The sequence below is a fragment of the Oreochromis niloticus genome, linkage group LG22 (assembly GCF_001858045.2).
Source record: "Oreochromis niloticus isolate F11D_XX linkage group LG22, O_niloticus_UMD_NMBU, whole genome shotgun sequence".
In the NCBI taxonomy this organism is placed as follows: domain Eukaryota; kingdom Metazoa; phylum Chordata; class Actinopteri; order Cichliformes; family Cichlidae; genus Oreochromis; species Oreochromis niloticus.
This window is the reverse complement of record NC_031985.2, coordinates 24,745,995-24,768,494: the sequence shown is the minus strand read 5'-3', so window position 1 is coordinate 24,768,494 and position 22,500 is coordinate 24,745,995. Positions and strand designations below refer to the sequence as shown.

General features: G+C 44.7%; 44 non-coding genes and 3 pseudogenes across 44 annotated transcripts; all 47 read right to left on the bottom strand.

Annotated features, from left to right (window-relative positions):
* Positions 1-193: 193 nt before the first annotated feature.
* On the bottom strand, positions 194-312 carry LOC112843702 (5S ribosomal RNA). Its single transcript, XR_003216169.1, has one exon. It is a non-coding gene; the product is annotated as a 5S ribosomal RNA (ribosomal RNA).
* Positions 313-669: 357 nt separating this feature from the next.
* LOC112843701 (5S ribosomal RNA) lies at positions 670-788 on the bottom strand. Its single transcript, XR_003216168.1, has one exon. It is a non-coding gene; the product is annotated as a 5S ribosomal RNA (ribosomal RNA).
* Positions 789-1,145: 357 nt separating this feature from the next.
* LOC112843713 (5S ribosomal RNA) lies at positions 1,146-1,264 on the bottom strand. Its single transcript, XR_003216180.1, has one exon. It is a non-coding gene; the product is annotated as a 5S ribosomal RNA (ribosomal RNA).
* Positions 1,265-1,625: 361 nt separating this feature from the next.
* Positions 1,626-1,744, bottom strand: LOC112843700 (5S ribosomal RNA). The gene has a single exon (XR_003216167.1). It is a non-coding gene; the product is annotated as a 5S ribosomal RNA (ribosomal RNA).
* Positions 1,745-2,105: 361 nt separating this feature from the next.
* Positions 2,106-2,214, bottom strand: LOC112843640 (uncharacterized; annotated as a pseudogene).
* A 360-nt stretch (positions 2,215-2,574) lies between these two features.
* On the bottom strand, positions 2,575-2,693 carry LOC112843699 (5S ribosomal RNA). The gene has a single exon (XR_003216166.1). It is a non-coding gene; the product is annotated as a 5S ribosomal RNA (ribosomal RNA).
* Positions 2,694-3,049: 356 nt separating this feature from the next.
* On the bottom strand, positions 3,050-3,168 carry LOC112843621 (5S ribosomal RNA). The gene has a single exon (XR_003216095.1). It is a non-coding gene; the product is annotated as a 5S ribosomal RNA (ribosomal RNA).
* A 356-nt stretch (positions 3,169-3,524) lies between these two features.
* On the bottom strand, positions 3,525-3,643 carry LOC112843698 (5S ribosomal RNA). Its single transcript, XR_003216165.1, has one exon. It is a non-coding gene; the product is annotated as a 5S ribosomal RNA (ribosomal RNA).
* A 361-nt stretch (positions 3,644-4,004) lies between these two features.
* On the bottom strand, positions 4,005-4,123 carry LOC112843696 (5S ribosomal RNA). The gene has a single exon (XR_003216163.1). It is a non-coding gene; the product is annotated as a 5S ribosomal RNA (ribosomal RNA).
* Positions 4,124-4,459: 336 nt separating this feature from the next.
* On the bottom strand, positions 4,460-4,578 carry LOC112843695 (5S ribosomal RNA). The gene has a single exon (XR_003216162.1). It is a non-coding gene; the product is annotated as a 5S ribosomal RNA (ribosomal RNA).
* A 352-nt stretch (positions 4,579-4,930) lies between these two features.
* Positions 4,931-5,049, bottom strand: LOC112843694 (5S ribosomal RNA). Its single transcript, XR_003216161.1, has one exon. It is a non-coding gene; the product is annotated as a 5S ribosomal RNA (ribosomal RNA).
* Positions 5,050-5,402: 353 nt separating this feature from the next.
* LOC112843693 (5S ribosomal RNA) lies at positions 5,403-5,521 on the bottom strand. The gene has a single exon (XR_003216160.1). It is a non-coding gene; the product is annotated as a 5S ribosomal RNA (ribosomal RNA).
* Positions 5,522-5,875: 354 nt separating this feature from the next.
* LOC112843692 (5S ribosomal RNA) lies at positions 5,876-5,994 on the bottom strand. Its single transcript, XR_003216159.1, has one exon. It is a non-coding gene; the product is annotated as a 5S ribosomal RNA (ribosomal RNA).
* A 354-nt stretch (positions 5,995-6,348) lies between these two features.
* Positions 6,349-6,466, bottom strand: LOC112843624 (5S ribosomal RNA). The gene has a single exon (XR_003216098.1). It is a non-coding gene; the product is annotated as a 5S ribosomal RNA (ribosomal RNA).
* A 351-nt stretch (positions 6,467-6,817) lies between these two features.
* LOC112843691 (5S ribosomal RNA) lies at positions 6,818-6,936 on the bottom strand. Its single transcript, XR_003216158.1, has one exon. It is a non-coding gene; the product is annotated as a 5S ribosomal RNA (ribosomal RNA).
* A 355-nt stretch (positions 6,937-7,291) lies between these two features.
* Positions 7,292-7,410, bottom strand: LOC112843690 (5S ribosomal RNA). Its single transcript, XR_003216157.1, has one exon. It is a non-coding gene; the product is annotated as a 5S ribosomal RNA (ribosomal RNA).
* A 352-nt stretch (positions 7,411-7,762) lies between these two features.
* Positions 7,763-7,881, bottom strand: LOC112843689 (5S ribosomal RNA). The gene has a single exon (XR_003216156.1). It is a non-coding gene; the product is annotated as a 5S ribosomal RNA (ribosomal RNA).
* Positions 7,882-8,231: 350 nt separating this feature from the next.
* Positions 8,232-8,350, bottom strand: LOC112843688 (5S ribosomal RNA). Its single transcript, XR_003216155.1, has one exon. It is a non-coding gene; the product is annotated as a 5S ribosomal RNA (ribosomal RNA).
* A 353-nt stretch (positions 8,351-8,703) lies between these two features.
* Positions 8,704-8,822, bottom strand: LOC112843687 (5S ribosomal RNA). The gene has a single exon (XR_003216154.1). It is a non-coding gene; the product is annotated as a 5S ribosomal RNA (ribosomal RNA).
* Positions 8,823-9,175: 353 nt separating this feature from the next.
* Positions 9,176-9,294, bottom strand: LOC112843685 (5S ribosomal RNA). The gene has a single exon (XR_003216152.1). It is a non-coding gene; the product is annotated as a 5S ribosomal RNA (ribosomal RNA).
* A 350-nt stretch (positions 9,295-9,644) lies between these two features.
* Positions 9,645-9,763, bottom strand: LOC112843684 (5S ribosomal RNA). Its single transcript, XR_003216151.1, has one exon. It is a non-coding gene; the product is annotated as a 5S ribosomal RNA (ribosomal RNA).
* A 348-nt stretch (positions 9,764-10,111) lies between these two features.
* Positions 10,112-10,229, bottom strand: LOC112843628 (5S ribosomal RNA). The gene has a single exon (XR_003216102.1). It is a non-coding gene; the product is annotated as a 5S ribosomal RNA (ribosomal RNA).
* Positions 10,230-10,585: 356 nt separating this feature from the next.
* LOC112843683 (5S ribosomal RNA) lies at positions 10,586-10,704 on the bottom strand. The gene has a single exon (XR_003216150.1). It is a non-coding gene; the product is annotated as a 5S ribosomal RNA (ribosomal RNA).
* Positions 10,705-11,058: 354 nt separating this feature from the next.
* Positions 11,059-11,176, bottom strand: LOC112843629 (5S ribosomal RNA). Its single transcript, XR_003216103.1, has one exon. It is a non-coding gene; the product is annotated as a 5S ribosomal RNA (ribosomal RNA).
* A 353-nt stretch (positions 11,177-11,529) lies between these two features.
* LOC112843682 (5S ribosomal RNA) lies at positions 11,530-11,648 on the bottom strand. The gene has a single exon (XR_003216149.1). It is a non-coding gene; the product is annotated as a 5S ribosomal RNA (ribosomal RNA).
* A 355-nt stretch (positions 11,649-12,003) lies between these two features.
* Positions 12,004-12,122, bottom strand: LOC112843681 (5S ribosomal RNA). Its single transcript, XR_003216148.1, has one exon. It is a non-coding gene; the product is annotated as a 5S ribosomal RNA (ribosomal RNA).
* Positions 12,123-12,477: 355 nt separating this feature from the next.
* On the bottom strand, positions 12,478-12,596 carry LOC112843680 (5S ribosomal RNA). Its single transcript, XR_003216147.1, has one exon. It is a non-coding gene; the product is annotated as a 5S ribosomal RNA (ribosomal RNA).
* Positions 12,597-12,941: 345 nt separating this feature from the next.
* On the bottom strand, positions 12,942-13,060 carry LOC112843679 (5S ribosomal RNA). The gene has a single exon (XR_003216146.1). It is a non-coding gene; the product is annotated as a 5S ribosomal RNA (ribosomal RNA).
* Positions 13,061-13,415: 355 nt separating this feature from the next.
* LOC112843626 (5S ribosomal RNA) lies at positions 13,416-13,533 on the bottom strand. Its single transcript, XR_003216100.1, has one exon. It is a non-coding gene; the product is annotated as a 5S ribosomal RNA (ribosomal RNA).
* Positions 13,534-13,880: 347 nt separating this feature from the next.
* On the bottom strand, positions 13,881-13,999 carry LOC112843678 (5S ribosomal RNA). The gene has a single exon (XR_003216145.1). It is a non-coding gene; the product is annotated as a 5S ribosomal RNA (ribosomal RNA).
* Positions 14,000-14,353: 354 nt separating this feature from the next.
* On the bottom strand, positions 14,354-14,471 carry LOC112843630 (5S ribosomal RNA). The gene has a single exon (XR_003216104.1). It is a non-coding gene; the product is annotated as a 5S ribosomal RNA (ribosomal RNA).
* A 352-nt stretch (positions 14,472-14,823) lies between these two features.
* Positions 14,824-14,941, bottom strand: LOC112843631 (5S ribosomal RNA). Its single transcript, XR_003216105.1, has one exon. It is a non-coding gene; the product is annotated as a 5S ribosomal RNA (ribosomal RNA).
* Positions 14,942-15,295: 354 nt separating this feature from the next.
* LOC112843677 (5S ribosomal RNA) lies at positions 15,296-15,414 on the bottom strand. Its single transcript, XR_003216144.1, has one exon. It is a non-coding gene; the product is annotated as a 5S ribosomal RNA (ribosomal RNA).
* A 355-nt stretch (positions 15,415-15,769) lies between these two features.
* LOC112843676 (5S ribosomal RNA) lies at positions 15,770-15,888 on the bottom strand. The gene has a single exon (XR_003216143.1). It is a non-coding gene; the product is annotated as a 5S ribosomal RNA (ribosomal RNA).
* Positions 15,889-16,242: 354 nt separating this feature from the next.
* LOC112843674 (5S ribosomal RNA) lies at positions 16,243-16,361 on the bottom strand. The gene has a single exon (XR_003216141.1). It is a non-coding gene; the product is annotated as a 5S ribosomal RNA (ribosomal RNA).
* Positions 16,362-16,716: 355 nt separating this feature from the next.
* On the bottom strand, positions 16,717-16,833 carry LOC112843637 (5S ribosomal RNA). Its single transcript, XR_003216111.1, has one exon. It is a non-coding gene; the product is annotated as a 5S ribosomal RNA (ribosomal RNA).
* Positions 16,834-17,185: 352 nt separating this feature from the next.
* LOC112843642 (uncharacterized) lies at positions 17,186-17,305 on the bottom strand (annotated as a pseudogene).
* Positions 17,306-17,663: 358 nt separating this feature from the next.
* On the bottom strand, positions 17,664-17,782 carry LOC112843673 (5S ribosomal RNA). Its single transcript, XR_003216140.1, has one exon. It is a non-coding gene; the product is annotated as a 5S ribosomal RNA (ribosomal RNA).
* A 357-nt stretch (positions 17,783-18,139) lies between these two features.
* On the bottom strand, positions 18,140-18,258 carry LOC112843672 (5S ribosomal RNA). Its single transcript, XR_003216139.1, has one exon. It is a non-coding gene; the product is annotated as a 5S ribosomal RNA (ribosomal RNA).
* A 349-nt stretch (positions 18,259-18,607) lies between these two features.
* On the bottom strand, positions 18,608-18,720 carry LOC112843644 (uncharacterized; annotated as a pseudogene).
* Positions 18,721-19,522: 802 nt separating this feature from the next.
* On the bottom strand, positions 19,523-19,641 carry LOC112843671 (5S ribosomal RNA). The gene has a single exon (XR_003216138.1). It is a non-coding gene; the product is annotated as a 5S ribosomal RNA (ribosomal RNA).
* A 357-nt stretch (positions 19,642-19,998) lies between these two features.
* On the bottom strand, positions 19,999-20,116 carry LOC112843632 (5S ribosomal RNA). Its single transcript, XR_003216106.1, has one exon. It is a non-coding gene; the product is annotated as a 5S ribosomal RNA (ribosomal RNA).
* Positions 20,117-20,472: 356 nt separating this feature from the next.
* Positions 20,473-20,590, bottom strand: LOC112843622 (5S ribosomal RNA). The gene has a single exon (XR_003216096.1). It is a non-coding gene; the product is annotated as a 5S ribosomal RNA (ribosomal RNA).
* A 357-nt stretch (positions 20,591-20,947) lies between these two features.
* Positions 20,948-21,066, bottom strand: LOC112843670 (5S ribosomal RNA). Its single transcript, XR_003216137.1, has one exon. It is a non-coding gene; the product is annotated as a 5S ribosomal RNA (ribosomal RNA).
* Positions 21,067-21,423: 357 nt separating this feature from the next.
* On the bottom strand, positions 21,424-21,542 carry LOC112843667 (5S ribosomal RNA). The gene has a single exon (XR_003216135.1). It is a non-coding gene; the product is annotated as a 5S ribosomal RNA (ribosomal RNA).
* A 356-nt stretch (positions 21,543-21,898) lies between these two features.
* On the bottom strand, positions 21,899-22,017 carry LOC112843657 (5S ribosomal RNA). Its single transcript, XR_003216125.1, has one exon. It is a non-coding gene; the product is annotated as a 5S ribosomal RNA (ribosomal RNA).
* Positions 22,018-22,372: 355 nt separating this feature from the next.
* Positions 22,373-22,491, bottom strand: LOC112843646 (5S ribosomal RNA). The gene has a single exon (XR_003216114.1). It is a non-coding gene; the product is annotated as a 5S ribosomal RNA (ribosomal RNA).
* Positions 22,492-22,500: the final 9 nt, after the last annotated feature.

The window sequence follows — 22,500 nt, the reverse complement described above, 5'->3', positions numbered from 1 at the left end:
AACAGCTTTCTATGCTGAAGCTAAAGCTGAAGTGAAAGTTTTACCGTAGGAAAAAATGTTTCATTACTGGATGGAAAACGTGTTCAGAGACTTAGTAAAAGAGACACACAATGCAGGCAAACAGAGAAGAATATGGAGCAAAGCACAAACAGAGACAGCAGCAGCGCCCCCTGCAGTTTTTTGTGTGAAGAAAAGCTTACAGCACCTGGTATTCCCAGGCGGTCTCCCATCCAAGTACTGACCAGGCCCGACCCTGCTTAGCTTCCGAGATCAGACGAGATCGGGCGTGTTCAGGGTGGTATGGCCGTAAGCCACAGCGAGGACGACAAACACCCCTCTTATTACTGCTTCAGGAGCATTTCGCAGACTTATATCTTGAGGATGTCTTCAGTTTGTTTTGTTACTTAAATAAATACGATGATTTTAACAGCCAGCTGCATACTATTCCGATCTAGGATCAGTGATGTGTTACTGTAAACAGCTTTCTATGCTGAAGCTAAAGCTGAAGTGAAAGTTTTACCGTAGGAAAAAATGTTTCATTACTGGATGGAAAACGTGTTCAGAGACTTAGTAAAACAGACACACAATGCAGGCAAACAGAGAAGAATATGGAGCAAAGCACAAACAGAGACAGCAGCAGCGCCCCCTGCAGTTTTTTGTGTGAAGAAAAGCTTACAGCACCTGGTATTCCCAGGCGGTCTCCCATCCAAGTACTGACCAGGCCCGACCCTGCTTAGCTTCCGAGATCAGACGAGATCGGGCGTGTTCAGGGTGGTATGGCCGTAAGCCACAGCGAGGACGACAAACACCCCTTTTATTACTGCTTCAGGAGCATTTCGCAGACTTATATCTTGAGGATGTCTTCAGTTTGTTTTGTTACTTAGATAAATACGATGATTTTAACAGCCAGCTGCATACTATTCCGATCTAAGATCAGTGATGTGTTACTGTAAACAGCTTTCTATGCTGAAGCTAAAGCTGAAGTGAAAGTTTTACCGTAGGAAAAAATGTTTCATTACTGGATGGAAAACGTGTTCAGAGACTTAGTAAAACAGACACACAATGCAGGCAAACAGAGAAGAATATGGAGCAAAGCACAAACAGAGACAGCAGCAGCGCCCCCTGCAGTTTTTTGTGTGAAGAAAAGCTTACAGCACCTGGTATTCCCAGGCGGTCTCCCATCCAAGTACTGACCAGGCCCGACCCTGCTTAGCTTCCGAGATCAGACGAGATCGGGCGTGTTCAGGGTGGTATGTCCGTAAGCCACAGCGAGGACGACAAACACCCCTTTTATTACTGCTTCAGGAGCATTTCGCAGACTTATATCTTGAGGATGTCTTCAAACAGTTTGTTTTGTTACTTAAATAAATACGATGATTTTAACAGCCAGCTGCATACTATTCCGATCTAAGATCAGTGATGTGTTACTGTAAACAGCTTTCTATGCTGAAGCTAAAGCTGAAGTGAAAGTTTTACCGTAGGAAAAAATGTTTCATTACTGGATGGAAAACGTGTTCAGAGACTTAGTAAAACAGACACACAATGCAGGCAAACAGAGAAGAATATGGAGCAAAGCACAAACAGAGACAGCAGCAGCGCCCCCTGCAGTTTTTTGTGTGAAGAAAAGCTTACAGCACCTGGTATTCCCAGGCGGTCTCCCATCCAAGTACTGACCAGGCCCGACCCTGCTTAGCTTCCGAGATCAGACGAGATCGGGCGTGTTCAGGGTGGTATGGCCGTAAGCCACAGCGAGGACGACAAACACCCCTCTTATTACTGCTTCAGGAGCATTTCGCAGACTTATATCTTGAGGATGTCTTCAAACAGTTTGTTTTGTTACTTAAATAAATATGATGATTTTAACAGCCAGCTGCATACTATTCCGATCTAAGATCAGTGATGTGTTACTGTAAACAGCTTTCTATGCTGAAGCTAAAGCTGAAGTGAAAGTTTTACCGTAGGAAAAAATGTTTCATTACTGGATGGAAAACGTGTTCAGAGACTTAGTAAAACAGACACACAATGCAGGCAAACAGAGAAGAATATGGAGCAAAGCACAAACAGAGACAGCAGCAGCGCCCCCTGCAGTTTTTTGTGTGAAGAAAAGCTTACAGCACCTGGTATTCCCAGGCGGTCTCCCATCCAAGTACTGACCAGGCCCGACCCTGCTTAGCTTCCGAGATCAGACGTGTTCAGGGTGGTATGGCCGTAAGCCACAGCGAGGACGACAAACACCCCTCTTATTACTGCTTCAGGAGCATTTCGCAGACTTATATCTTGAGGATGTCTTCAAACAGTTTGTTTTGTTACTTAAATAAATACGATGATTTTAACAGCCAGCTGCATACTATTCCGATCTAAGATCAGTGATGTGTTACTGTAAACAGCTTTCTATGCTGAAGCTAAAGCTGAAGTGAAAGTTTTACCGTAGGAAAAAATGTTTCATTACTGGATGGAAAACGTGTTCAGAGACTTAGTAAAACAGACACACAATGCAGGCAAACAGAGAAGAATATGGAGCAAAGCACAAACAGAGACAGCAGCAGCGCCCCCTGCAGTTTTTTGTGTGAAGAAAGCTTACAGCACCTGGTATTCCCAGGCGGTCTCCCATCCAAGTACTGACCAGGCCCGACCCTGCTTAGCTTCCGAGATCAGACGAGATCGGGCGTGTTCAGGGTGGTATGGCCGTAAGCCACAGCGAGGACGACAAACACCCCTTTTATTACTGCTTCAGGAGCATTTCGCAGACTTATATCTTGAGGATGTCTTCAGTTTGTTTTGTTACTTAATAAATACGATGATTTTAACAGCCAGCTGCATACTATTCCGATCTAAGATCAGTGATGTGTTACTGTAAACAGCTTTCTATGCTGAAGCTAAAGCTGAAGTGAAAGTTTTACCGTAGGAAAAAATGTTTCATTACTGGATGGAAAACGTGTTCAGAGACTTAGTAAAACAGACACACAATGCAGGCAAACAGAGAAGAATATGGAGCAAAGCACAAACAGAGACAGCAGCAGCGCCCCCTGCAGTTTTTTGTGTGAAGAAAAGCTTACAGCACCTGGTATTCCCAGGCGGTCTCCCATCCAAGTACTGACCAGGCCCGACCCTGCTTAGCTTCCGAGATCAGACGAGATCGGGTGTGTTCAGGGTGGTATGGCCGTAAGCCACAGCGAGGACGACAAACACCCCTCTTATTACTGCTTCAGGAGCATTTCGCAGACTTATATCTTGAGGATGTCTTCAGTTTGTTTTGTTACTTAAATAAATATGATGATTTTAACAGCCAGCTGCATACTATTCCGATCTAAGATCAGTGATGTGTTACTGTAAACAGCTTTCTATGCTGAAGCTAAAGCTGAAGTGAAAGTTTACCGTAGGAAAAAATGTTTCATTACTGGATGGAAAACGTGTTCAGAGACTTAGTAAAACAGACACACAATGCAGGCAAACAGAGAAGAATATGGAGCAAAGCACAAACAGAGACAGCAGCAGCGCCCCCTGCAGTTTTTTGTGTGAAGAAAAGCTTACAGCACCTGGTATTCCCAGGCGGTCTCCCATCCAAGTACTGACCAGGCCCGACCCTGCTTAGCTTCCGAGATCAGACGAGATCGGGCGTGTTCAGGGTGGTATGGCCGTAAGCCACAGCGAGGACGACAAACACCCCTCTTATTACTGCTTCAGGAGCATTTCGCAGACTTATATCTTGAGGATGTCTTCAGTTTGTTTTGTTACTTAATTTTGTATAATATGATGATTTTAACAGCCAGCTGCATACTATTCCGATCTAAGATCAGTGATGTGTTACTGTAAACAGCTTTCTATGCTGAAGCTAAAGCTGAAGTGAAAGTTTTACCGTAGGAAAAAATGTTTCATTACTGGATGGAAAACGTGTTCAGAGACTTAGTAAACAGACACACAATGCAGGCAAACAGAGAAGAATATGGAGCAAAGCACAAACAGAGACAGCAGCAGCGCCCCCTGCAGTTTTTTGTGTGAAGAAAAGCTTACAGCACCTGGTATTCCCAGGCGGTCTCCCATCCAAGTACTGACCAGGCCCGACCCTGCTTAGCTTCCGAGATCAGACGAGATCGGGCGTGTTCAGGGTGGTATGGCCGTAAGCCACAGCGAGGACGACAAACACCCCTTTTATTACTGCTTCAGGAGCATTTCGCAGACTTATATCTTGAGGATGTCTTCAGTTTGTTTTGTTACTTAAAGCCAGCTGCATACTATTCCGATCTAAGATCAGTGATGTGTTACTGTAAACAGCTTTCTATGCTGAAGCTAAAGCTGAAGTGAAAGTTTTACCGTAGGAAAAAATGTTTCATTACTGGATGGAAAACGTGTTCAGAGACTTAGTAAAACAGACACACAATGCAGGCAAACAGAGAAGAATATGGAGCAAAGCACAAACAGAGACAGCAGCAGCGCCCCCTGCAGTTTTTTGTGTGAAGAAAGCTTACAGCACCTGGTATTCCCAGGCGGTCTCCCATCCAAGTACTGACCAGGCCCGACCCTGCTTAGCTTCCGAGATCAGACGAGATCGGGCGTGTTCAGGGTGGTATGGCCGTAAGCCACAGCGAGGACGACAACACCCCTCTTATTACTGCTTCAGGAGCATTTCGCAGACTTATATCTTGAGGATGTCTTCAGTTTGTTTTGTTACTTAATAAATATGATGATTTTAACAGCCAGCTGCATACTATTCCGATCTAAGATCAGTGATGTGTTACTGTAAACAGCTTTCTATGCTGAAGCTAAAGCTGAAGTGAAAGTTTTACCGTAGGAAAAATGTTTCATTACTGGATGGAAAACGTGTTCAGAGACTTAGTAAAACAGACACACAATGCAGGCAAACAGAGAAGAATATGGAGCAAGCACAAACAGAGACAGCAGCAGCGCCCCTGCAGTTTTTTGTGTGAAGAAAAGCTTACAGCACCTGGTATTCCCAGGCGGTCTCCCATCCAAGTACTGACCAGGCCCGACCCTGCTTAGCTTCCGAGATCAGACGAGATCGGGCGTGTTCAGGGTGGTATGGCCGTAAGCCACAGCGAGGACGACAAACACCCTCTTATTACTGCTTCAGGAGCATTTCGCAGACTTATATCTTGAGGATGTCTTCAGTTTGTTTTGTTACTTAAATAATATGATGATTTTAACAGCCAGCTGCATACTATTCCGATCTAAGATCAGTGATGTGTTACTGTAAACAGCTTTCTATGCTGAAGCTAAAGCTGAAGTGAAGTTTTACCGTAGGAAAAATGTTTCATTACTGGATGGAAAACGTGTTCAGAGACTTAGTAAAACAGACACACAATGCAGGCAAACAGAGAAGAATATGGAGCAAAGCACAAACAGAGACAGCAGCAGCGCCCCCTGCAGTTTTTTGTGTGAAGAAAAGCTTACAGCACCTGGTATTCCCAGGCGGTCTCCCATCCAAGTACTGACCAGGCCCGACCCTGCTTAGCTTCCGAGATCAGACGAGATCGGGCGTGTTCAGGGTGGTATGGCCGTAAGCCACAGCGAGGACGACAACACCCCTCTTATTACTGCTTCAGGAGCATTTCGCAGACTTATATCTTGAGGATGTCTTCAGTTTGTTTTGTTACTTAAATAAATAGATGATTTTAACAGCCAGCTGCATACTATTCCGATCTAAGATCAGTGATGTGTTACTGTAAACAGCTTTCTATGCTGAAGCTAAAGCTGAAGTGAAAGTTTTACCGTAGGAAAAATGTTTCATTACTGGATGGAAAACGTGTTCAGAGACTTAGTAAAACAGACACACAATGCAGGCAAACAGAGAAGAATATGGAGCAAAGCACAAACAGAGACAGCAGCAGCGCCCCCTGCAGTTTTTTGTGTGAAGAAAAGCTTACAGCACCTGGTATTCCCAGGCGGTCTCCCATCCAAGTACTGACCAGGCCCGACCCTGCTTAGCTTCCGAGATCAGACGAGATCGGGCGTGTTCAGGGTGGTATGGCCGTAAGCCACAGCGAGGACGACAAACACCCTCTTATTACTGCTTCAGGAGCATTTCGCAGACTTATATCTTGAGGATGTCTTCAGTTTGTTTTGTTACTTAAATAAATAGATGATTTTAACAGCCAGCTGCATACTATTCCGATCTAAGATCAGTGATGTGTTACTGTAAACAGCTTTCTATGCTGAAGCTAAAGCTGAAGTGAAAGTTTTACCGTAGGAAAAATGTTTCATTACTGGATGGAAAACGTGTTCAGAGACTTAGTAAAACAGACACACAATGCAGGCAAACAGAGAAGAATATGGAGCAAAGCACAAACAGAGACAGCAGCAGCGCCCCCTGCAGTTTTTTGTGTGAAGAAAAGCTTACAGCACCTGGTATTCCCAGGCGGTCTCCCATCCAAGTACTGACCAGGCCCGACCCTGCTTAGCTTCCGAGATCAGACGAGATCGGCGTGTTCAGGGTGGTATGGCCGTAAGCCACAGCGAGGACGACAAACACCCTCTTATTACTGCTTCAGGAGCATTTCGCAGACTTATATCTTGAGGATGTCTTCAGTTTGTTTTGTTACTTAAATAAATAGATGATTTTAACAGCCAGCTGCATACTATTCCGATCTAAGATCAGTGATGTGTTACTGTAAACAGCTTTCTATGCTGAAGCTAAAGCTGAAGTGAAAGTTTACCGTAGGAAAAATGTTTCATTACTGGATGGAAAACGTGTTCAGAGACTTAGTAAACAGACACACAATGCAGGCAAACAGAGAAGAATATGGAGCAAAGCACAAACAGAGACAGCAGCAGCGCCCCCTGCAGTTTTTTGTGTGAAGAAAGCTTACAGCACCTGGTATTCCCAGGCGGTCTCCCATCCAAGTACTGACCAGGCCCGACCCTGCTTAGCTTCCGAGATCAGACGAGATCGGGCGTGTTCAGGGTGGTATGGCCGTAAGCCACAGCGAGGACGACAAACACCCCTCTTATTACTGCTTCAGGAGCATTTCGCAGACTTATATCTTGAGGATGTCTTCAGTTTGTTTTGTTACTTAAATAAATAGATGATTTTAACAGCCAGCTGCATACTATTCCGATCTAAGATCAGTGATGTGTTACTGTAACAGCTTTCTATGCTGAAGCTAAAGCTGAAGTGAAAGTTTTACCGTAGGAAAAAATGTTTCATTACTGGATGGAAAACGTGTTCAGAGACTTAGTAAAACAGACACACAATGCAGGCAAACAGAGAAGAATATGGAGCAAAGCACAAACAGAGACAGCAGCAGCGCCCCCTGCAGTTTTTTGTGTGAAGAAAAGCTTACAGCACCTGGTATTCCCAGGCGGTCTCCCATCCAAGTACTGACCAGGCCCGACCCTGCTTAGCTTCCGAGATCAGACGAGATCGGGCGTGTTCAGGGTGGTATGGCCGTAAGCCACAGCGAGGACGACAACACCCCTTTATTACTGCTTCAGGAGCATTTCGCAGACTTATATCTTGAGGATGTCTTCAGTTTGTTTTGTTACTTAAATAAATATGATGATTTTAACAGCCAGCTGCATACTATTCCGATCTAAGATCAGTGATGTGTTACTGTAAACAGCTTTCTATGCTGAAGCTAAAGCTGAAGTGAAAGTTTTACCGTAGGAAAAATGTTTCATTACTGGATGGAAAACGTGTTCAGAGACTTAGTAAAACAGACACACAATGCAGGCAAACAGAGAAGAATATGGAGCAAAGCACAAACAGAGACAGCAGCAGCGCCCCTGCAGTTTTTGTGTGAAGAAAAGCTTACAGCACCTGGTATTCCCAGGCGGTCTCCCATCCAAGTACTGACCAGGCCCGACCCTGCTTAGCTTCCGAGATCAGACGAGATCGGGCGTGTTCAGGGTGGTATGGCCGTAAGCCACAGCGAGGACGACAAACACCCTCTTATTACTGCTTCAGGAGCATTTCGCAGACTTATATCTTGAGGATGTCTTCAGTTTGTTTTGTTACTTAAATAAATAGATGATTTTAACAGCCAGCTGCATACTATTCCGATCTAAGATCAGTGATGTGTTACTGTAAACAGCTTTCTATGCTGAAGCTAAAGCTGAAGTGAAAGTTTACCGTAGGAAAAATGTTTCATTACTGGATGGAAACGTGTTCAGAGACTTAGTAAACAGACACACAATGCAGGCAAACAGAGAAGAATATGGAGCAAAGCACAAACAGAGACAGCAGCAGCGCCCCCTGCAGTTTTTTGTGTGAAGAAAGCTTACAGCACCTGGTATTCCCAGGCGGTCTCCCATCCAAGTACTGACCAGGCCCGACCCTGCTTAGCTTCCGAGATCAGACGAGATCGGGCGTGTTCAGGGTGGTATGGCCGTAAGCCACAGCGAGGACGACAAACACCCCTCTTATTACTGCTTCAGGAGCATTTCGCAGACTTATATCTTGAGGATGTCTTCAGTTTGTTTTGTTACTTAAATAAATAGATGATTTTAACAGCCAGCTGCATACTATTCCGATCTAAGATCAGTGATGTGTTACTGTAAACAGCTTTCTATGCTGAAGCTAAAGCTGAAGTGAAAGTTTTACCGTAGGAAAAATGTTTCATTACTGGATGGAAAACGTGTTCAGAGACTTAGTAAAACAGACACACAATGCAGGCAACAGAGAAGAATATGGAGCAAAGCACAAACAGAGACAGCAGCAGCGCCCCCTGCAGTTTTTTGTGTGAAGAAAGCTTACAGCACCTGGTATTCCCAGGCGGTCTCCCATCCAAGTACTGACCAGGCCCGACCCTGCTTAGCTTCCGAGATCAGACGAGATCGGGCGTGTTCAGGGTGGTATGGCCGTAAGCCACAGCGAGGACGACAAACACCCCTTTATTACTGCTTCAGGAGCATTTCGCAGACTTATATCTTGAGGATGTCTTCAGTTTGTTTTGTTACTTAAATAAATATGATGATTTTAACAGCCAGCTGCATACTATTCCGATCTAAGATCAGTGATGTGTTACTGTAAACAGCTTTCTATGCTGAAGCTAAAGCTGAAGTGAAAGTTTTACCGTAGGAAAAATGTTTCATTACTGGATGGAAACGTGTTCAGAGACTTAGTAAAACAGACACACAATGCAGGCAAACAGAGAAGAATATGGAGCAAAGCACAAACAGAGACAGCAGCAGCGCCCCTGCAGTTTTTTGTGTGAAGAAAAGCTTACAGCACCTGGTATTCCCAGGCGGTCTCCCATCCAAGTACTGACCAGGCCCGACCCTGCTTAGCTTCCGAGATCAGACGAGATCGGGCGTGTTCAGGGTGGTATGGCCGTAAGCCACAGCGAGGACGACAAACACCCCTCTTATTACTGCTTCAGGAGCATTTCGCAGACTTATATCTTGAGGATGTCTTCAGTTTGTTTTGTTACTTAAATAAATAGATGATTTTAACAGCCAGCTGCATACTATTCCGATCTAAGATCAGTGATGTGTTACTGTAAACAGCTTTCTATGCTGAAGCTAAAGCTGAAGTGAAAGTTTTACCGTAGGAAAAATGTTTCATTACTGGATGGAAACGTGTTCAGAGACTTAGTAAAAGACACACAATGCAGGCAAACAGAGAAGAATATGGAGCAAAGCACAACAGAGACAGCAGCAGCGCCCCTGCAGTTTTTTGTGTGAAGAAAAGCTTACAGCACCTGGTATTCCCAGGCGGTCTCCCATCCAAGTACTGACCAGGCCCGACCCTGCTTAGCTTCCGAGATCAGACGAGATCGGGCGTGTTCAGGGTGGTATGGCCGTAAGCCACAGCGAGGACGACAAACACCCTCTTATTACTGCTTCAGGAGCATTTCGCAGACTTATATCTTGAGGATGTCTTCAGTTTGTTTTGTTACTTAAATAAATATGATGATTTAACAGCCAGCTGCATACTATTCCGATCTAAGATCAGTGATGTGTTACTGTAAACAGCTTTCTATGCTGAAGCTAAGCTGAAGTGAAAGTTTTACCGTAGGAAAAATGTTTCATTACTGGATGGAAAACGTGTTCAGAGACTTAGTAAAACAGACACACAATGCAGGCAACAGAGAGAATATGGAGCAAAGCACAACAGAGACAGCAGCAGCGCCCCCTGCAGTTTTTGTGTGAAGAAAGCTTACAGCACCTGGTATTCCCAGGCGGTCTCCCATCCAAGTACTGACCAGGCCGACCCTGCTTAGCTTCCGAGATCAGACGAGATCGGGCGTGTTCAGGGTGGTATGGCCGTAAGCCACAGCGAGGACGACAAACACCCCTCTTATTACTGCTTCAGGAGCATTTCGCAGACTTATATCTTGAGGATGTCTTCAGTTTGTTTTGTTACTTAAATAAATATGATGATTTTAACAGCCAGCTGCATACTATTCCGATCTAAGATCAGTGATGTGTTACTGTAAACAGCTTTCTATGCTGAAGCTAAAGCTGAAGTGAAAGTTTTACCGTAGGAAAAAATGTTTCATTACTGGATGGAAAACGTGTTCAGAGACTTAGTAAAACAGACACACAATGCAGGCAACAGAGAAGAATATGGAGCAAAGCACAAACAGAGACAGCAGCAGCGCCCCCTGCAGTTTTTTGTGTGAAGAAAAGCTTACAGCACCTGGTATTCCCAGGCGGTCTCCCATCCAAGTACTGACCAGGCCCGACCCTGCTTAGCTTCCGAGATCAGACGAGATCGGGCGTGTTCAGGGTGGTATGGCCGTAAGCCACAGCGAGGACGACAAACACCCCTCTTATTACTGCTTCAGGAGCATTTCGCAGACTTATATCTTGAGGATGTCTTCAGTTTGTTTTGTTACTTAAATAAATATGATGATTTAACAGCCAGCTGCATACTATTCCGATCTAAGATCAGTGATGTGTTACTGTAAACAGCTTTCTATGCTGAAGCTAAAGCTGAAGTGAAAGTTTTACCGTAGGAAAAAATGTTTCATTACTGGATGGAAAACGTGTTCAGAGACTTAGTAAAAAGACACACAATGCAGGCAAACAGAGAAGAATATGGAGCAAAGCACAAACAGAGACAGCAGCAGCGCCCCTGCAGTTTTTTGTGTGAAGAAAAGCTTACAGCACCTGGTATTCCCAGGCGTCTCCCATCCAAGTACTGACCAGGCCCGACCCTGCTTAGCTTCCGAGATCAGACGAGATCGGGCGTGTTCAGGGTGGTATGGCCGTAAGCCACAGCGAGGACGACAAACACCCCTCTTATTACTGCTTCAGGAGCATTTCGCAGACTTATATCTTGAGGATGTCTTCAGTTTGTTTGTTACTTAAATAAATATGATGATTTAACAGCCAGCTGCATACTATTCCGATCTAAGATCAGTGATGTGTTACTGTAAACAGCTTTCTATGCTGAAGCTAAAGCTGAAGTGAAAGTTTTACCGTAGGAAAAATGTTTCATTACTGGATGGAAAACGTGTTCAGAGACTTAGTAAAACAGACACACAATGCAGGCAAACAGAGAAGAATATGGAGCAAAGCACAAACAGAGACAGCAGCAGCGCCCCTGCAGTTTTTTGTGTGAAGAAAAGCTTACAGCACCTGGTATTCCCAGGCGGTCTCCCATCCAAGTACTGACCAGGCCCGACCCTGCTTAGCTTCCGAGATCAGACGAGATCGGGCGTGTTCAGGGTGGTATGGCCGTAAGCCACAGCGAGGACGACAAACACCCCTCTTATTACTGCTTCAGGAGCATTTCGCAGACTTATATCTTGAGGATGTCTTCAGTTTGTTTGTTACTTAAATAAATATGATGATTTTAACAGCCAGCTGCATACTATTCCGATCTAAGATCAGTGATGTGTTACTGTAAACAGCTTTCTATGCTGAAGCTAAAGCTGAAGTGAAAGTTTTACCGTAGGAAAAAATGTTTCATTACTGGATGGAAAACGTGTTCAGAGACTTAGTAAAACAGACACACAATGCAGGCAAACAGAGAAGAATATGGAGCAAAGCACAAACAGAGACAGCAGCAGCGCCCCCTGCAGTTTTTGTGTGAAGAAAAGCTTACAGCACCTGGTATTCCCAGGCGGTCTCCCATCCAAGTACTGACCAGGCCCGACCCTGCTTAGCTTCCGAGATCAGACGAGATCGGGCGTGTTCAGGGTGGTATGGCCGTAAGCCACAGCGAGGACGACAAACACCCCTCTTATTACTGCTTCAGGAGCATTTCGCAGACTTATATCTTGAGGATGTCTTCAGTTTGTTTTGTTACTTAAATAATATGATGATTTTAACAGCCAGCTGCATACTATTCCGATCTAAGATCAGTGATGTGTTACTGTAAACAGCTTTCTATGCTGAAGCTAAAGCTGAAGTGAAGTTTTACCGTAGGAAAAAATGTTTCATTACTGGATGGAAAACGTGTTCAGAGACTTAGTAAAACAGACACACAATGCAGGCAAACAGAGAAGAATATGGAGCAAAGCACAAACAGAGACAGCAGCAGCGCCCCCTGCAGTTTTTTGTGTGAAGAAAAGCTTACAGCACCTGGTATTCCCAGGCGGTCTCCCATCCAAGTACTGACCAGGCCCGACCCTGCTTAGCTTCCGAGATCAGACGAGATCGGGCGTGTTCAGGGTGGTATGGCCGTAAGCCACAGCGAGGACGACAAACACCCCTGCTTCAGGAGCATTTCGCAGACTTATATCTTGAGGATGTCTTCAGTTTGTTTTGTTACTTAAATAAATATGATGATTTTAACAGCCAGCTGCATACTATTCCGATCTAAGATCAGTGATGTGTTACTGTAAACAGCTTTCTATGCTGAAGCTAAAGCTGAAGTGAAAGTTTACCGTAGGAAAAATGTTTCATTACTGGATGGAAAACGTGTTCAGAGACTTAGTAAAACAGACACACAATGCAGGCAAACAGAGAAGAATATGGAGCAAAGCACAAACAGAGACAGCAGCAGCGCCCCTGCAGTTTTTTGTGTGAAGAAAAGCTTACAGCACCTGGTATTCCCAGGCGGTCTCCCATCCAAGTACTGACCAGGCCCGACCCTGCTTAGCTTCCGAGATCAGACGAGATCGGGCGTGTTCAGGGTGGTATGGCCGTAAGCCACAGCGAGGACGACAAACACCCCTCTTATTACTGCTTCAGGAGCATTTCGCAGACTTATATCTTGAGGATGTCTTCAGTTTGTTTTGTTACTTAAATAAATATGATGATTTTAACAGCCAGCTGCATACTATTCCGATCTAAGATCAGTGATGTGTTACTGTAAACAGCTTTCTATGCTGAAGCTAAAGCTGAAGTGAAAGTTTACCGTAGGAAAAAATGTTTCATTACTGGATGGAAAACGTGTTCAGAGACTTAGTAAAACAGACACACAATGCAGGCAAACAGAGAAGAATATGGAGCAAAGCACAAACAGAGACAGCAGCAGCGCCCCCTGCAGTTTTTGTGTGAAGAAAAGCTTACAGCACCTGGTATTCCCAGGCGGTCTCCCATCCAAGTACTGACCAGGCCGACCCTGCTTAGCTTCCGAGATCAGACGAGATCGGGCGTGTTCAGGGTGGTATGGCCGTAAGCCACAGCGAGGACGACAACACCCCTCTTATTACTGCTTCAGGAGCATTTCGCAGACTTATATCTTGAGGATGTCTTCAGTTTGTTTTGTTACTTAAATAAATATGATGATTTAACAGCCAGCTGCATACTATTCCGATCTAAGATCAGTGATGTGTTACTGTAAACAGCTTTCTATGCTGAAGCTAAAGCTGAAGTGAAAGTTTACCGTAGGAAAAATGTTTCATTACTGGATGGAAAACGTGTTCAGAGACTTAGTAAACAGACACACAATGCAGGCAAACAGAGAAGAATATGGAGCAAAGCACAAACAGAGACAGCAGCGCCCCTGCAGTTTTTGTGTGAAGAAAAGCTTACAGCACCTGGTATTCCCAGGCGGTCTCCCATCCAAGTACTGACCAGGCCCGACCCTGCTTAGCTTCCGAGATCAGACGAGATCGGGCGTGTTCAGGGTGGTATGGCCGTAAGCCACAGCGAGGACGACAACACCCTCTTATTACTGCTTCAGGAGCATTTCGCAGACTTATATCTTGAGGATGTCTTCAGTTTGTTTGTTACTTAAATAAATATGATGATTTTAACAGCCAGCTGCATACTATTCCGATCTAAGATCAGTGATGTGTTACTGTAAACAGCTTTCTATGCTGAAGCTAAAGCTGAAGTGAAAGTTTTACCGTAGGAAAAAATGTTTCATTACTGGATGGAAAACGTGTTCAGAGACTTAGTAAAACAGACACACAATGCAGGCAAACAGAGAAGAATATGGAGCAAAGCACAAACAGAGACAGCAGCAGCGCCCCCTGCAGTTTTTTGTGTGAAGAAAAGCTTACAGCACCTGGTATTCCCAGGCGGTCTCCCATCCAAGTACTGACCAGGCCCGACCTGCTTAGCTTCCGAGATCAGACGAGATCGGGCGTGTTCAGGGTGGTATGGCCGTAAGCCACAGCGAGGACGACAAACACCCCTCTTATTACTGCTTCAGGAGCATTTCGCAGACTTATATCTTGAGGATGTCTTCAGTTTGTTTTGTTACTTAAATAAATATGATGATTTAACAGCCAGCTGCATACTATTCCGATCTAAGATCAGTGATGTGTTACTGTAAACAGCTTTCTATGCTGAAGCTAAAGCTGAAGTGAAAGTTTTACCGTAGGAAAAATGTTTCATTACTGGATGGAAACGTGTTCAGAGACTTAGTAAAACAGACACACAATGCAGGCAAACAGAGAAGAATATGGAGCAAAGCACAAACAGAGACAGCAGCAGCGCCCCTGCAGTTTTTGTGTGAAGAAAAGCTTACAGCACCTGGTATTCCCAGGCGGTCTCCCATCCAAGTACTGACCAGGCCCGACCCTGCTTAGCTTCCGAGATCAGACGAGATCGGGCGTGTTCAGGTGGTATGGCCGTAAGCCACAGCGAGGACGACAACACCCCTCTTATTACTGCTTCAGGAGCATTTCGCAGACTTATATCTTGAGGATGTCTTCAGTTTGTTTTGTTACTTAAATAAATATGATGATTTTAACAGCCAGCTGCATACTATTCCGATCTAAGATCAGTGATGTGTTACTGTAAACAGCTTTCTATGCTGAAGCTAAAGCTGAAGTGAAAGTTTTACCGTAGGAAAAAATGTTTCATTACTGGATGGAAAACGTGTTCAGAGACTTAGTAAAACAGACACACAATGCAGGCAAACAGAGAAGAATATGGAGCAAAGCACAAACAGAGACAGCAGCAGCGCCCCTGCAGTTTTTGTGTGAAGAAAAGCTTACAGCACCTGGTATTCCCAGGCGGTCTCCCATCCAAGTACTGACCAGGCCCGACCCTGCTTAGCTTCCGAGATCAGACGAGATCGGGCGTGTTCAGGGTGGTATGGCCGTAAGCCACAGCGAGGACGACAAACACCCCTCTTATTACTGCTTCAGGAGCATTTCGCAGACTTATATCTTGAGGATGTCTTCAGTTTGTTTTGTTACTTAAATAAATATGATGATTTTAACAGCCAGCTGCATACTATTCCGATCTAAGATCAGTGATGTGTTACTGTAAACAGCTTTCTATGCTGAAGCTAAAGCTGAAGTGAAAGTTTTACCGTAGGAAAAATGTTTCATTACTGGATGGAAACGTGTTCAGAGACTTAGTAAAACAGACACACAATGCAGGCAAACAGAGAAGAATATGGAGCAAAGCACAAACAGAGACAGCAGCAGCGCCCCCTGCAGTTTTTTGTGTGAAGAAAAGCTTACAGCACCTGGTATTCCCAGGCGGTCTCCCATCCAAGTACTGACCAGGCCCGACCCTGCTTAGCTTCCGAGATCAGACGAGATCGGGCGTGTTCAGGGTGGTATGGCCGTAAGCCACAGCGAGGACGACAAACACCCCTCTTATTACTGCTTCAGGAGCATTTCGCAGACTTATATCTTGAGGATGTCTTCAGTTTGTTTTGTTACTTAATAAATATGATGATTTTAACAGCCAGCTGCATACTATTCCGATCTAAGATCAGTGATGTGTTACTGTAAACAGCTTCTATGCTGAAGCTAAAGCTGAAGTGAAAGTTTTACCGTAGGAAAAAATGTTTCATTACTGGATGGAAAACGTGTTCAGAGACTTAGTAAAACAGACACACAATGCAGGCAACAGAGAAGAATATGGAGCAAAGCACAAACAGAGACAGCAGCAGCGCCCCCTGCAGTTTTTTGTGTGAAGAAAAGCTTACAGCACCTGGTATTCCCAGGCGGTCTCCCATCCAAGTACTGACCAGGCCCGACCCTGCTTAGCTTCCGAGATCAGACGAGATCGGGCGTGTTCAGGGTGGTATGGCCGTAAGCCACAGCGAGGACGACAAACACCCTCTTATTACTGCTTCAGGAGCATTTCGCAGACTTATATCTTGAGGATGTCTTCAGTTTGTTTTGTTACTTAAATAAATATGATGATTTAACAGCCAGCTGCATACTATTCCGATCTAAGATCAGTGATGTGTTACTGTAAACAGCTTTCTATGCTGAAGCTAAAGCTGAAGTGAAAGTTTTACCGTAGGAAAAAATGTTTCATTACTGGATGGAAAACGTGTTCAGAGACTTAGTAAAACAGACACACAATGCAGGCAAACAGAGAAGAATATGGAGCAAAGCACAAACAGAGACAGCAGCAGCGCCCCCTGCAGTTTTTTGTGTGAAGAAAAGCTTACAGCACCTGGTATTCCCAGGCGGTCTCCCATCCAAGTACTGACCAGGCCCGACCCTGCTTAGCTCCGAGATCAGACGAGATCGGGCGTGTTCAGGTGGTATGGCCGTAAGCCACAGCGAGGACGACAAACACCCCTCTTATTACTGCTTCAGGAGCATTTCGCAGACTTATATCTTGAGGATGTCTTCAGTTTGTTTTGTTACTTAAATAAATATGATGATTTTAACAGCCAGCTGCATACTATTCCGATCTAAGATCAGTGATGTGTTACTGTAAACAGCTTTCTATGCTGAAGCTAAAGCTGAGTGAAAGTTTTACCGTAGGAAAAATGTTTCATTACTGGATGGAAAACGTGTTCAGAGACTTAGTAAACAGACACACAATGCAGGCAAACAGAGAAGAATATGGAGCAAAGCACAAACAGGACAGCAGCAGCGCCCCTGCAGTTTTTTGTGTGAAGAAAGCTTTACAGCACCTGGTATTCCAGGCGGTCTCCCCATCCAAGTACTGACCAGGCCCGACCCTGCTTAGCTTCCGAGATCAGACGAGATCGGGCGTGTTTCAGGGTGGTATGGCCGTAAGCCACAGCCGGAGGACGACAACACCCCTCTTATTACTGCTTCAGGAGCATTTCGCAGACTTATATCTTGAGGATGTCTTCAGTTTGTTTTGTTACTTAAATAAATATGATGATTTTAACAGCCAGCTGCATACTATTCCGATCTAAGATCAGTGATGTGTTACTGTAAACAGCTTTCTATGCTGAAGCTAAAGCTGAAGTGAAAGTTTTACCGTAGGAAAAAATGTTTCATTACTGGATGGAAAACGTGTTCAGAGACTTAGTAAAACAGACACACAATGCAGGCAAACAGAGAAGAATATGGAGCAAAGCACAAACAGAGACAGCAGCAGCGCCCCCTGCAGTTTTTTGTGTGAAGAAAAGCTTACAGCACCTGGTATTCCCAGGCGGTCTCCCATCCAAGTACTGACCAGGCCCGACCCTGCTTAGCTTCCGAGATCAGACGAGATCGGGCGTGTTCAGGGTGGTATGGCCGTAAGCCACAGCGAGGACGACAAACACCCCTCTTATTACTGCTTCAGGAGCATTTCGCAGACTTATATCTTGAGGATGTCTTCAGTTTGTTTTGTTACTTAAATAAATATGATGATTTTAACAGCCAGCTGCATACTATTCCGATCTAAGATCAGTGATGTGTTACTGTAAACAGCTTTCTATGCTGAAGCTAAAGCTGAAGTGAAAGTTTTACCGTAGGAAAAAATGTTTCATTACTGGATGGAAAACGTGTTCAGAGACTTAGTAAAACAGACACACAATGCAGGCAAACAGAGAAGAATATGGAGCAAAGCACAAACAGAGACAGCAGCAGCGCCCCCTGCAGTTTTTTGTGTGAAGAAAAGCTTACAGCACCTGGTATTCCCAGGCGGTCTCCCATCCAAGTACTGACCAGGCCCGACCCTGCTTAGCTTCCGAGATCAGACGAGATCGGGCGTGTTCAGGGTGGTATGGCCGTAAGCCACAGCGAGGACGACAAACACCCCTCTTATTACTGCTTCAGGAGCATTTCGCAGACTTATATCTTGAGGATGTCTTCAGTTTTGTTACTTAAATAAATATGATGATTTTAACAGCCAGCTGCATACTATTCCGATCTAAGATCAGTGATGTGTTACTGTAAACAGCTTTCTATGCTGAAGCTAAAGCTGAAGTGAAAGTTTTACCGTAGGAAAAAATGTTTCATTACTGGAAAACGTGTTCAGAGACTTAGTAAAACAGACACACAATGCAGGCAAACAGAGAAGAATATGGAGCAAAGCACAAACAGAGACAGCAGCAGCGCCCCCTGCAGTTTTTTGTGTGAAGAAAAGCTTACAGCACCTGGTATTCCCAGGCGGTCTCCCATCCAAGTACTGACCAGGCCCCCCTGCTTAGCTTCCGAGAGACGAGATCGGGCGTGTTCAGGGTGTATGGCCGTAAGCCACAGCGAGGACGACAAACACCCCTCTATTACTGCTTCAGGAGCATTTCGCAGACTTATATCTTGAGGATGTCTTCAGTTGTTTTGTTACTTATAAATATGATGATTTTAACAGCCAGCTGCATACTATTCCGATCTAAGATCAGTGATGTGTTACTGTAAACAGCTTTCTATGCTGAAGCTAAAGCTGAAGTGAAAGTTTTACCGTAGGAAAAATGTTTCATTACTGGATGGAAAACGTGTTCAGAGACTTAGTAAAACAGACACACAATGCAGGCAAACAGAGAAGAATATGGAGCAAAGCACAAACAGAGACAGCAGCAGCGCCCCTGCAGTTTTTTGTGTGAAGAAAAGCTTACAGCACCTGGTATTCCCAGGCGGTCTCCCATCCAAGTAACCAGGCCCGACTTAGCTTCCATCAGACGAGAAGGGTGGTATGGCCGTAAGCCACAGCGAGGACGACAAACACCCCTCTTATTACTGCTTCAGGAGCATTTCGCAGACTTATATCTTGAGGATGTCTTCAGTTTGTTTTGTTACTTAAATAAATATGATGATTTTAACAGCCAGCTGCATACTATTCCGATCTAAGATCAGTGATGTGTTACTGTAAACAGCTTTCTATGCTGAAGCTAAAGCTGAAGTGAAAGTTTTACCGTAGGAAAAAATGTTTCATTACTGGATGGAAAACGTGTTCAGAGACTTAGTAAAACAGACACACAATGCAGGCAAACAGAGAAGAATATGGAGCAAAGCACAAACAGAGACAGCAGCAGCGCCCCTGCAGTTTTTGTGTGAAGAAAAGCTTACAGCACCTGGTATTCCCAGGCGGTCTCCCATCCAAGTACTGACCAGGCCCGACCCTGCTTAGCTTCCGAGATCAGACGAGATCGGGCGTGTTCAGGGTGGTATGGCCGTAAGCCACAGCGAGGACGACAAACACCCCTCTTATTACTGCTTCAGGAGCATTTCGCAGACTTATATCTTGAGGATGTCTTCAGTTTGTTTTGTTACTTAAATAAATATGATGATTTTAACAGCCAGCTGCATACTATTCCGATCTAAGATCAGTGATGTGTTACTGTAAACAGCTTTCTATGCTGAAGCTAAAGCTGAAGTGAAAGTTTTACCGTAGGAAAAAATGTTTCATTACTGGATGGAAAACGTGTTCAGAGACTTAGTAAAACAGACACACAATGCAGGCAAACAGAGAAGAATATGGAGCAAAGCACAAACAGAGACAGCAGCAGCGCCCCCTGCAGTTTTTTGTGTGAAGAAAAGCTTACAGCACCTGGTATTCCCAGGCGGTCTCCCATCCAAGTACTGACCAGGCCCGACCCTGCTTAGCTTCCGAGATCAGACGAGATCGGGCTGTTCAGGGTGGTATGGCCGTAAGCCACAGCGAGGACGACAAACACCCTCTTATTACTGCTTCAGGAGCATTTCGCAGACTTATATCTTGAGGATGTCTTCAGTTTGTTTTGTTACTTAAATAAATATGATGATTTTAACAGCCAGCTGCATACTATTCCGATCTAAGATCAGTGATGTGTTACTGTAAACAGCTTTCTATGCTGAAGCTAAAGCTGAAGTGAAAGTTTTACCGTAGGAAAAAATGTTTCATTACTGGATGGAAAACGTGTTCAGAGACTTAGTAAAACAGACACACAATGCAGGCAAACAGAGAAGAATATGGAGCAAAGCACAAACAGAGACAGCAGCAGCGCCCCCTGCAGTTTTTTGTGTGAAGAAAAGCTTACAGCACCTGGTATTCCCAGGCGGTCTCCATCCAAGTACTGACCAGGCCCGACCCTGCTTAGCTTCCGAGATCAGACGAGATCGGGCGTGTTCAGGGTGGTATGGCCGTAAGCCACAGCGAGGACGACAAACACCCCTCTTATTACTGCTTCAGGAGCATTTCGCAGACTTATATCTTGAGGATGTCTTCAGTTTGTTTGTTTTACTTAAATAAATATGATGATTTTAACAGCCAGCTGCATACTATTCCGATCTAAGATCAGTGATGTGTTACTGTAAACAGCTTTCTATGCTGAAGCTAAAGCTGAAGTGAAAGTTTTACCGTAGGAAAAATGTTTCATTACTGGATGGAAAACGTGTTCAGAGACTTAGTAAAACAGACACACAATGCAGGCAAACAGAGAAGAATATGGAGCAAAGCACAAACAGAGACAGCAGCAGCGCCCCCTGCAGTTTTTTGTGTGAAGAAAAGCTTACAGCACCTGGTATTCCCAGGCGGTCTCCCATCCAAGTACTGACCAGGCCCGACCCTGCTTAGCTTCCGAGATCAGACGAGATCGGGCGTGTTCAGGGTGGTATGGCCGTAAGCCACAGCGAGGACGACAAACACCCCTCTTATTACTGCTTCAGGAGCATTTCGCAGACTTATATCTTGAGGATGTCTTCAGTTTGTTTTGTTACTTAAATAAATATGATGATTTTAACAGCCAGCTGCATACTATTCCGATCTAAGATCAGTGATGTGTTACTGTAAACAGCTTTCTATGCTGAAGCTAAAGCTGAAGTGAAAGTTTTACCGTAGGAAAAAATGTTTCATTACTGGATGGAAAACGTGTTCAGAGACTTAGTAAAACAGACACACAATGCAGGCAAACAGAGAAGAATATGGAGCAAAGCACAAACAGAGACAGCAGCAGCGCCCCCTGCAGTTTTTTGTGTGAAGAAAAGCTTACAGCACCTGGTATTCCCAGGCGGTCTCCCATCCAAGTACTGACCAGGCCCGACCCTGCTTAGCTTCCGAGATCAGACGAGATCGGGCGTGTTCAGGGTGGTATGGCCGTAAGCCACAGCGAGGACGACAAACACCCCTCTTATTACTGCTTCAGGAGCATTTCGCAGACTTATATCTTGAGGATGTCTTCAGTTTGTTTTGTTACTTAAATAATATGATGATTTTAACAGCCAGCTGCATACTATTCCGATCTAAGATCAGTGATGTGTTACTGTAAACAGCTTTCTATGCTGAAGCTAAAGCTGAAGTGAAAGTTTTACCGTAGGAAAAAATGTTTCATTACTGGATGGAAAACGTGTTCAGAGACTTAGTAAAACAGACACACAATGCAGGCAAACAGAGAAGAATATGGAGCAAAGCACAAACAGAGACAGCAGCAGCGCCCCCTGCAGTTTTTTGTGTGAAGAAAAGCTTACAGCACCTGGTATTCCCAGGCGGTCTCCCATCCAAGTACTGACCAGGCCCGACCCTGCTTAGCTTCCGAGATCAGACGAGATCGGGCGTGTTCAGGGTGGTATGGCCGTAAGCCACAGCGAGGACGACAAACACCCCTCTTATTACTGCTTCAGGAGCATTTCGCAGACTTATATCTTGAGGATGTCTTCAGTTTGTTTTGTTACTTAAATAAATATGATGATTTTAACAGCCAGCTGCATACTATTCCGATCTAAGATCAGTGATGTGTTACTGTAAACAGCTTTCTATGCTGAAGCTAAAGCTGAAGTGAAAGTTTTACCGTAGGAAAAATGTTTCATTACTGGATGGAAAACGTGTTCAGAGACTTAGTAAAACAGACACACAATGCAGGCAAACAGAGAAGAATATGGAGCAAAGCACAAACAGAGACAGCAGCAGCGCCCCTGCAGTTTTTTGTGTGAAGAAAAGCTTACAGCACCTGGTATTCCCAGGCGGTCTCCCATCCAAGTACTGACCAGGCCCGACCCTGCTTAGCTTCCGAGATCAGACGAGATCGGGCGTGTTCAGGGTGGTATGGCCGTAAGCCACAGCGAG